General features: G+C 38.4%; 1 long non-coding RNA gene across 1 annotated transcript; it reads left to right on the top strand.

Annotated features, from left to right (window-relative positions):
* The first annotated feature begins 9,464 nt into the window (after positions 1-9,464).
* Positions 9,465-10,794, top strand: LOC127552409 (uncharacterized). Its single transcript, XR_007951368.1, has 2 exons — positions 9,465-9,536; positions 9,982-10,794. It is a non-coding gene; the product is annotated as an uncharacterized LOC127552409 (long non-coding RNA).
* Positions 10,795-11,552: the final 758 nt, after the last annotated feature.

Here is an 11,552-nt window from a genome sequence, read left to right as displayed (position 1 = left end):
CCATGAAAAAGGCTGCTAAAATATGTATATTACATACATATTTATTTATTTTTATATTTTGTTACATATTATTTTTATAAACCATATGTTTATTAAAGACACAGTCTTTCCTTTTTACAGAAAATATAATACCAAAATGTAGGATCTTTAAAAAGATATAGTCAAGACAATTTCAAAGAAGGAAAATTATAGTGAATAATTTCCTGAAAAATTTTAAGTTTTTAAATAATTAATTTATTAATCAATATGATTTATATTAATATATAAAATTATTAAAAATTTCAAGTAAATACAAAAATGCAAACTGTAAGAACTCTGAAGTTATTATTCATCAAATTGGGAAAAACTTTAAAATTTAATATTTGTGAGTATATAGGAATATAGATGATTATTTTATTTTTAAAAATAATTTTTATTTTATTAGATTTTCTCAATTACATAAAAAGTTTTAGCAATCATTCAAAAAATTTTTGAGTTATAAATTCTCTCTCTTCTTTTTGTCTTTCTCTCATGACAAGGCAACCTGTTGTTGTACTATTGTTGTTGTTTATCCTTTATTCTTAAAGAGGACCATGACATCAGGGAGGTGATGTGACATTCAAATGAGTTAGATTTAAGTTTCTTTTTCCTTCAAAGCCATCTGAGTTCAGTGGCAAGATATAGCTGAGGACAATTGGAGATGGCCCTGAATGCAGATCCTCATAATAAAACCCATCTTCCCCTCAAATTCAATATTTTAAAAAAAAATTTAACTCCCTTAATAGTATTTGAAGACATTAAGGTTTTTATGGGGCATTTATTTCTTTTACCCCATTAGAATCTTAGTATTATATTATCATATATTCCCTTCTAACTGTTCAAATAAGTTTTTTTTTTTTTTTTTTTTTAGGTTGCTCTTAACTCTTGCATATGCATTTTAAACTTTCTACTCAGGTCTAGTCTTTATATCAAAAATACTTAAAAGTCATTTTTCCCCTGTAGAATTATACTAAACTTTGAACAGCCACATATTAATTCCCAATAAAATGTAAGCTCTCATTAAGAGTAAAGATTATCTTTCTCTCTTTATATCCCTAGCACTTAGCAGAGTGACTAACTCTAATAGAGCATTTAATCAATGATTATTGAATTAAAGTGAATATTTTTTTAAAAATCTCAAAACATTTTACTGATCCTATTTACCGCTAGTATATTCTCTCTTCTCAATTTGGCTTCATAGAATCCCTAGCTTCTTTCAAAGCACAGTATTCTGATTCTGCTCATTTCATTTTACATCAGTTTATGTAAATCTTTCCAGGTTTTTCTGAAAGGTTTTTGCTTCTCAGTTTTTATAGCACAATGGTATTCCAGCACAATTATATACCACTACTTTTTCAGATACCCCCCAGTTAATGACCCTCCCTTCAACCACCTTCTTCAAGAACAAAGGACCATCAATAACCACCACAACCACCACAAAGTATAGCTCAGATACCACTTCCTCAGTGAGGTCTTCCTTGAGCCCAGCTAGTGTTAATGTTTTTTTTTTTTTTTCCTTCTTGAAAATGTGCTTTTTTCCTTCTGAAAATGCTATGCATTACTGTACATGTATAAGGTTAATCAGAAGTTTCCCTATCAACTTGTTAAACTTACAAACTTGTAAGCTTTCGTTTACAGCTTATGATTTCATCCTCTCCTAGGAAAAAATACTTCTCAAGGATTATTTTCATTACCTTCAAGACTGACTGGTTCCCAGTGTCATAGGATGAACCATATTATGAATATTATTTCATTTAGGTCTATAAAAAGGATCCTGCAGATTATTTTAGTACCTTTTTTCCCTTTTGTTTTTGTGAAAAGCTCATGAAACTTTTGTGAAAGAAAGCACATGTAACCAATGCCCATTTGTATGTGACATTCTCCTCACAGATATACATCAATGCCCTATACTCCTGCATTTAGAGAGGGGCAGAGTTGATAAGATATTTGCTCTTCATTCTCTTCAGTCTCTTCTGGCTTCCAGCTTCAAGACAGAAATTGGAAGAAACCTGTTCCACTCTAGGTTGCTGAAAGGGTAAAAAAAAAAAAAAAAAAAAAAAAAAAAAAAAAAAAACTGTCTCTGGGAATAAGTTGACATGTAGAATTTTGAATTTCTCAGCTTTCTACTCCAGAGACTTTGGGGGTTTTTCCTATGGGTGAATTCTGGGACTTTCTCTCTTGGTTGAGCTGAATTGATGGGGATCACACAACTAACTAATATACCCAGGGTCACATGGCTAGTAAGTGTCTGAGGTCAGATTTAAATTCATGAAAGATGAGTCTTCCTGATTTCAAGCCCAGTGCTTACAGCCACTGTGCTACCTGTCCTTGTTTGTTTTACCACCAGTAGAATTTAAGCTCCTTGAGCAGGAATTGTCTTCTTTTGGTAAATGCCTTCATTAGATTACAAAGTCCTTGAGCACAGGGACATCTTTTGCCTTTTTCTGTATTCCTAATACTTAGTGCAATACCTAACACACAGTAGATTCTTATTGAAATCTTATTGTTGTTTTATTGACAGCATTTAGTATGGTGCCCAGAACATATTGCGTCCTCAATAAATGCTTTCTTCCTTTCTTGCTTTTTTCCCCCTTTCCTTCTTTCCTTCTTGCCATTCTTCCTTCTGATATAGGCATTATCCCCTTAAGTAAAAGTTCTTGACCCGAGATCTATCAACTTATTTTATTTTTGGATAACCGTACTTCAACAAACCTGGTTTCTTTTGTATTCAACAATTTTATTTTTTACATTTCAAAACATTATTCTGAGAAAGGGTCTGTAGGTTGCCATAGGGGTCCATAATATAAGAGGTTAAGAATTCCTGGCTTTTGTAATTATTCAACATCTAAGGGTTCCTTGTGCATACTATTGCAGAAATATAAATTATGAATTATATTTAGAGCTGTCCCTTCTGCATCCCTAAAGAAAGCTATAGCAATGGTCCTTGAAATAATATCCCATACAAATATTCTTAATTCAAGATGGTGATTTATTTGGTAGAGCCCAAAGGACAACACCATATAGTGTACATAACCATAAAAGAAGCCTTAAGAAATGAGAAACAAGAACTTTGTAAGCATGATTGAGTTTGCTAAAAGGTGGCAAGAAGGCATGAGGTTCCTGCCCTAACTCATAAGGAGGATGGAGAACCTAAAAGAGAAACAGGAGGTATTAACTCCATCAAGACTCAGTGAGAGATTATATTCTGGGATACTCCAGTCCAGGGCTTCCCTGTAAGGAAACAGCTAAAGAAGTCTCCCCACTGTCCTTTCTACATTTGTCATCTGTTCATTCCCCTTTTCCTCCCCTCCTAATCCTGATCTTTCTCTCAGGTTGCTCACTTTCTTCTTCTTCCTCATCTTCCTTTCTCCCTTGCCCCTTTTCTTCTCCCTCTTCTTCTCTCCTTTTATTCTTCATTGGCCCTTCCTTTTTTTGATTATTTACCCCTCCCCCCTATTCCATTCTTATTTGTTCCTTTTCTTCCTCCTCTTAGCTTCTGATTTATAGTCCCATTTGCAAGTTCTCATTTCTTTATTGTTTCTACTTGCATGCTCTTTTCTTTCAATACTACTATTACTTGCTTTTTTTTACAATAGCCCCCTGTCCACCCCCAATTAACCACAGATTTGGGGGCTAGCTGGGGGCCCATTTGAAGGTTCAAGCATACCCTGAGTACTGTTTCATTTTTCCAGGTTACATAGGCTCTTGAACCCTGTGGCTGTTCTTTCTGAGACTGGAAGACTGAGCTCATCTCTCTGGAGTTACTGTCCTATTGGCTACTGTAGGAGTAGGGTAGGAGATGACAGCTGTTCTGCAGCAGTGGAACTACAAGGAAAGGATGAGTGAGGCAGAAACAGGAAAAAACCAAATACCTTCCATAGTAAGGGGTCTCTCCTCTTCCCTTGTGTCTTCTTCCTAGCAATACCCTGCTAGTCCCTCTCCTATAGTGGGACAGTGTCATCAAACAGTGGCATTCCTGAGACAGTGAAGGCCATGGGATGATAATTCTTGAACATCTTTAAGCACTTTCAGCATTAACTCTCTTAGAGCTTTGATCACTTTATTGCTTACCCTCTTAAAGGTATAACCCTGCTTAAATAAACCCAATATGTGGAAATTTTGATTTACACAAAAGATAAATTAGATACTAGTCATGTGTATGAATGTGTATGTGAATGTGTGTAGGGAGTATTGATGATCACTTTCTTTGTAAAAGATTTCACAATAGGCTTTCTCTAAAAAAGCCAGATCCCTTAATTTACTTAAAATATAGTTAAATTTATAAAAAAAATGTTTTTGATGGACACATCTACTTTGTAAAGTGAAGCATGTCCAGACTAGGTTAGTCCCACCCCCATTCCCCAACTTCTCGTCAACCTCACACCTCAAGGCAGCAATGACTGTTGCTCACTGCAGGCAGAATTCTCTTCCTTTGGGATTCCTTCCCTTCCTAAAGCTGGGCTTCTAACTCTTCCTCTGTGCTCTTCTTTGTCTCCTTCTGCTACTGGCCAGGCCAAGCTCTCACAGTGAATCCTGTATTCTTTCAGCACTACAAGGACCTCGGACAGAGAGAACATAGGCATCTGGACTTGAAGTAAGACCCCATTGAAATAGGCTTTTCCTTGGTCCTTCCTCCCTTCTATTCTCTTTCCTTCCCTTCCTTTCTTTTCTTTTCTTTTCTTTTCTTTCCTTCCTTCCTACTTTTGTTCATTCGTTCATTCCTTCCTTTCTCCCTCCCTCCCTTCCCTTCCTCTCTCCTTTTTCTCCCTCCTTCCATTCCTCCTTCTTCCTTCTTTCCTTCCTTCCTTCCTTCCTTCCTTCCTTCCTTCCTTCCTTCCATCCTTCCTTTCTTCTTTCCTTCCTTCCTTCCATCCTTCCTTTCTTCTTTCCTTCCTTCCTTCCTTCCTTCCTTCCTTCCTTCCTTCCTTCTTCCTTCCTTCCTTCCTTCCTTCCTTCCTTCCTTCCTTCCTTCCTTCCTTCTGCATTAGACACCAGGGGAATGTACAAAGTTGAGATAAAACAGTTTTTGCCTTCATGGATGTTTTGATCTAGTTACTCCTACTATATATTTTGTTCTAGTGTCCTCAATACTCTAATATGTGGTTTCTTTCTCTTTCTATGGGTCTCTTCTAAGGCTTTTTCTTAATTGTTTCTGCATAATGTCCTAGAAGGAAAAACTTTTATGTTTTTTCACTTGGTTTCTCTATTTAGGCCATATGGGTGACCTTCACTAAACAGAGTGAGAAAATTTCAATAATGCTAAGCCTAAGGAGTTTGTAATAGACAACTACTTTTCCCATCTACTTCCTTTCTTTACAATCCAAACTTTATCTCTCTTTCCTTCTATCCTCCAATACTATCAGACTGCAGGTTGACAACATAAGACCATCAGGAAAATTCATTCCCACTCTACCTTAAGGTCAGTCTGTCTAGGATTGTCACTTCTTGCAACTTATTCATCTAATGCATGATCCTGGAGACAGTTCCATAGTGTTTTCCCTTAGATAGACATTCTTTCACTGCTTAGTTCCTCTAAGGCTCTTTTTCTATTTCCTGTCCCTGAGATAACTTCTAGGAGTTACCCCCATATTTGAGTAGTTGCCGTTCAGGGAGAGGCATTTATCCACAGATAAATTTAAGGCTAATCTTTTCTAGTAACATGTAAGCTCACAGACAAGAACTACTTTAATTTTTTTCTTAATATTCCTCAAATCCAATGGAGTGCCTGGAACATAATAGGTGTCTAATAAAGGCTTATGGATTTATTTGAAAATTCACTTAGGAAAGGGGAGGTAGGAAGAAAGGATGAAACAAGAAGGAATAGAGGGTTGTGGGAGGATAAGAGAAGACTAAATATCTGCTAATTGTAAGTATACCAAGGGAAGAGAATGAAGCTGTTCTAAACTTTGTCTCCCATTATGTTTATTATTGGTATTAATTTGTTCACCTGCCCGCCCTCTATGATTGACTTCTCTCAGGCTAGCTTTTGCTTAATTTGCTCATACACATATTCCTTCATTTCCTTCTGCATGTATGTATGTATGTATATATATATATGTATATATATGCATATATATGTATGTATACACACACACACATATATATATACATACATACATATATATATATACATACATACATATATATATATATATATATATATATATATATATATATATATTAATTCTGTGGAATTTCCTCAGGCATACTATATATGTTCACATTCTCCCTTATTTCTACCTCTTCCTCCTTCCCGCCCTTCCCAGAACTCCCATCACCTTTGCTTTGTTCTCTTTTAGTCAGCTACTCCTTGTTCTAAGACACTTAATTCTCTACCTGCTTTCGATGGAACACTTCTTTTGGTAGGTTCTCCATCATGTCCTTTCTCGGTTTCTGTTATAAATGAAGATTTGAAGAAAGAGTCATCTTTTGTTCCTCATCCAATTACTTGATCTGATCCTCCCTACATCCCAGATACACTTCAGGAAGTCATACTAATTCCTTATAATTCTTTGCAGCAACATAAATTCATTGGGTTTTAACAGATTTTATTTATTTCTTCTCTAAGTGTCTCACATTCTTTTTCTTTCTTCCTGTTTCTACATTCTACCCCTCCTACATTCCACCCTTAGTTGCATTAATATTATTTTCTTCTAATTTCAGCGAATCCTGGAGCTGGAAAGGACCTTGGAAGGTCTTCTAGGCCATCCTCTGGTTCACAGAGAAAACTACTTAAGACACCTTTCCAAAAAATGCTTTCAATATTTCTCATTCTCCATAAAGATAAAATAGGGAAAATATAGGATGATAGCATTTTCAATGTGTGTATATCTATGTGTGTATATATTATGTACATATATCTGTGTGTATATATGTGTACATATAAGTATAGAGTTATTTCCTTCTTTTATTTCCAAAATGTATAATGATGATGGACACTGTCTCCAGAAGCAAAGAACAATTACTAGAATACTAGCACTTTGACTTTCTAGCTGTATGAGCTCAAACAAGTTGCTGTACCCCATTGGGCCTTAATTTCCTCACTTCTAATAATAATAACAACAACATTAATAACAATAATAGTTTACATTTATATGGCACTATAAGATTTGCAGAATGTTACCTATGTTATTTCATTTGCTATGAGGCAGTGAGATTAGATGATCTTCACTGTCCCTTCCCTTCCTATGACTTCTGACTTTATATTAGGTATTACTTTGAATAGCTTCAGCCACATTTTAACATTTTAATTTGGGAGACAAAAGGTAAATACTTAGTACTAACTATATGCCAGACAAAAAGCCTTATTTTGGAGGAAACTGAGGCAAACAGAAGTTAAGTGACTTGTCTCATGCCACATAGCTACTAAGTGTCTAGGGTCAGACTTGAACTAAGGTTTCGCACTGTACCTACTGCATGACCTAGATGCTTCTCCACTCCTACCCCAGACCCAGTGTAACTAAGGAATAACTAAGAGTGTGGAGCGTGCGAGCTGCTTCTGGTAAGGTGCACACTCACCTGGAGGTCCCTGCTCCTTGCTCCTGTGACTTCTGCCTCCTTGGTTCAGGAGGCATAGGCATTCCACTCTGGGAACCTAGGGGAGGTAGTGCCGTTCTCGGGTCCAGACCCAGTGAAGTGGATTTTGGGCCTGGATCTGAAAAGCAAACATGGCAGAGTGATGGGTCCCATTCCTCTAGGGACTGGATTAATTGTGGAGAATGGAGGGTTGCCAAAATGATGCTCCCCTGATCCCTTCTGCATTGAGGCACCATAGTAACTTAGCTATTGGTCCAAATAAATGCCAATCAGATGTCCTGGTTAAGAGTTTGTTCATCCAATGGAAGAAGAGGAAAGATCATGAACTTCTTGTGAGAACGTAAGGGACTGCTTAATTTTGTTAATTTTAGGGCTTTCTTTTGTCTTGTTTCCCCTTCCTCATGCCCTAGTTCCGTCTGTCCTCATCTCTCTCAGTCTATTCCTAGAGTATTAGCAATATGGTAACCCAGTTCCTTAATCACTAGATATACACTCCTACAGAGTTAAGCAGTTCCCAGGATTCAGTCATAGGGTTCTGACTTTGTCCAGAGATTCTATTTAGGCAACAGAAAGAAAAGAGAAAGGTATGGAGGGTAGAGGAAAGCTTTCTTTAGGGACATCAGAGATCATCTGCATAAGGGTTTCAGATAAATCTTGAATTTCTTTTTTTCTCTCTTTCTCTCTCTCCTTCCTGCCTTCCTTCCCTCCTTGCTTCTTTCCTTCCTTCTATGTTTTTCTTTTCTCTCTTTCTTTCTCTCCTTCTTTCTTTTTCTTTCTCTCCTTCTTTCTTTTCTTTCTTTCTTTTTCTTTCTTTCTTTTCTTTCTTTCTTTCTTTCTTTCTCTTTCTTTCTTTCTTTCTTTCTTTCTTTCTTCTCCCTCTCTCCCTTCCTCCTTCCCTCCCTGCCTCCCTCTCTTCCTTCCTTCCTTCTTTCTTTTTCTTTCTTCTCCCTCCCTCCCTCTCTTCCTTCCTGTCTTTCCTTCTTCCTTCCTTCCTTCCTTCCTTCCTTCCTTCCTTCCTTCCTTCCTTCCTTCCCTCCCTTCCTCCTTCCCTCCCTTCCTTTTTCTTCCTTCCTTCTTTCCTTCTTTCCTTCTTCCTTCTTTCCTCCCTCTCTCCCTGCCTCCCTCCCTTCTTTTTTCCTTCTTTTCTTCCTTCCTCCTTCCCTCCCTTCCTTTTTCTTCCTTCCTTCTTTCTTCCCTCTCTCCCTTCCTTCCTTCCTTCCTTCCTTCCTTCCTTCCTTCCTTCCTTCCTTCCTTCCTTCCTTCCTTCCTTCCTTCCTTCCTTTCTTCCTTCTCCTCTGCCTCGTCTTTATCCTCTTATTCTTCTTCTCTCTTTTCTGCAGTAAGAATTTAGTAAGCATCACTAGGCACCGGGATTGCAAAGACAAACGAAAGAGTCCCTGCTTTTGAAGAGCTCACATTTTCATTTGAAGCATGAAATAGAATGTTGTACACAATGAACAGCAAAGGACCTGAATTCAGCAGTAATGTGAAGGCAAAGGGAAGTACACTGTTTTGAGGTCTATTACTTTTTTTCTCTTTCTTTTCCTCATTACTCTTTTTAAATGTACCAATAGAAATGTAGCACTCAGCTAATTTGTCCTGATTCTATCTTTACCTCATCACCACTTTCTCCCTCTGTCCCAACACCAACTAACCTCTTCACATATCTCCGGAGTAACCCAGGCTCTGCCACCCATTGCATGGAAGAATTCTGCTTGTAGCCTCAGGAATTCTTTATAGAGGATGGGCCAGTCTTCCTTTCCAAGCACAAAAGGGAAAATGCTCCACTTAGAGACAGGGTTGTCTTCCTCCATGTCACAAGCAATATAGCTGTCATAAAGAAATGGAAATATTCATCTACTTTCCTCCTCAACTGAATTTCTAATCCTCAGATGATGTAGAAGAGATAGCTTTAGGAAAGAAAATGAGTGGCTGGGAATCTTTGGCCCTTAGGTACTAATTTGTTTCCTGCAATGATAAAGGTAATGAGAAGGATGCAATTTCTAAGGACTGGCCCAGAATCCAGATACAATTAGAAAGAATCTGAGATTCTGAGAATGTGGGGTTGTGAAATTATACTATTTTAAGAACTAATTTTTGAATACTTTTCAGAGAATCTTCCTTTTCATTTTAGCCTCTTAGAGTCAGTCAGTGAGGATTTGAGGGAAGGGGAAGTAGGGAAGAACCCTGATTGCTTTATTAGTCATATTTCTAAAGAGTGGTTATTTTTCCCTTGCTGGGGAAATCTTAATTGTTTGTTAATTTAAGTCACTCATGATTAGGGACAAAATATGGAATCACTAAGGGGAGAAAACTATATTGGAAATTTATCATAGCACCTGCAAGCATAGAGATTAGGAATGTGGAGCTTCTCAGTTGTCTCTTGGGTCAGAAAAGAAAAACCAATGAAGTTTTTTTTTTCTTTAGGGTTTGGGTGCAGAGGTGGTACTCACAGAGCCAGGAAGAAGTGGATTCTATTATAACAGTCTCCTGGGAGTCCCACTCGACCAAAATATTCAACCACCATGGAGAGCAGATACTATTCAGAACAGAGAGAAGTATGTCAAAAACTAAGAGAAGAATGAAGAGGAAAAGCATGAAGAACCAAGTCACTGAACTCAGTTGGCAGGACATGAATAAAGGCCCCTGTATTTCCCATACCATGTCCCTTGCTACTATCCCAGGAGTCTTCCTGCCCAAGTTTCTTATTTCTCCTATATTCATACCAGCAATTCTTTTATTGGCTTTGCTCTAACTGGGGAGAAAATCTAAGTTGTCATGCTCACTCCCCCAAGTTTTTCTGCAGGTCCCACCCTTTGGGGCTTTCCATACCTTATCAGACACTCTTAGGAAAACGTCAGCCTCCAAGAAACTCTGGATGACAGGATCCTCTGCAGAGGGAGTGAATGGGTCAGAGGCATGGAGTGGCAAAGCTGAGAAGACCAAGCCCAGTGTTGTGGAAGGAGAAATTTCCTCCCAAAGAAGTCTCAGGAAGGTAGAGAAGCTGAAAGTCCTGCCACATTTCCTTTTCTGGTCAGGAATGGGGTCTAGGAGAGGAAGCTTTTTCTATTACAATGTGATTTAAAGGGGTTGGGAACCCCAACAGAAACTAAGAGCAGAAGACTGGGGTTCTATTACCTCCTAGCTCCATGACCTTGGTAAGTCACAAAGTTCTTGCAAGGCTTCCTGTCTCAATATATTTCCTCTCTGTTGTTACTATTAAACATGGACATCTCTAAAGGTATATCTCCAAGTGATAGTTCTGCTGCCTCAGGACCCAAGGGTATGACCTTAGATAAAACCAAAGAAGATTTTGTCCTTTTGTAGGACTGTATGGTGTAGAATCAATTGTCTTTGTTCTTGCCCACACCTTGATGCTTTCTGATGGCATTTGAATGGGACTGTGGGACTAATGGATGCGGATGCGGATGTGAGCTGGTAAAGTATAACTTATTTTACCCTGAAAGAACTCAATAGAGGCTAAGTGGTAGAACCACTTGGAACCACTCCAATGGGGAGGAAATAAAAGTGGACTCATAGCCCCATGGATAGGAAGCCAAGTGATCTGCCCCCTACCTCAACTGAGCTTTTAAAGTCACTAGGATGTAATTCCCAGGAGCTAGATTGGAGCATTGATCATTCTATGGAACCTCCCTGTGGAAAATCCCAAAAGTCTGCTCAGGCCACACACCAAGAAGTCTGTAGAAGGCTTCCTGATCCTCAGGGCGGAAATTGGCTCTCCTTCTCTTCTTCATGCAGAGCTTGGTTCCTTCCATACTAGTGACAGCCCACATGCCCCTCTTCAGATCCCTCTTCCTCAAGGCCTTCAGCTTAGGGATATACCCTGGGGAGGTGGATGTGGAGGCCAGAGGGCTGCTGTCCTGTGGGGCTGTAGGAATAGAGATCCCACATGAACAGGGAAGAGACCAACCTGGCTCATTTTCTCTCCCTCCCAACCCCCCACCTCTCCAGTTCACCCTTCTGACCCTGAGCCTACC

The sequence above is a fragment of the Antechinus flavipes genome, chromosome 2 (genome assembly GCF_016432865.1).
Source record: "Antechinus flavipes isolate AdamAnt ecotype Samford, QLD, Australia chromosome 2, AdamAnt_v2, whole genome shotgun sequence".
Taxonomy (NCBI): domain Eukaryota; kingdom Metazoa; phylum Chordata; class Mammalia; order Dasyuromorphia; family Dasyuridae; genus Antechinus; species Antechinus flavipes.
Note: the sequence above shows the minus strand (reverse complement) of the source record. Positions and strands in the feature narration are given on the sequence as shown.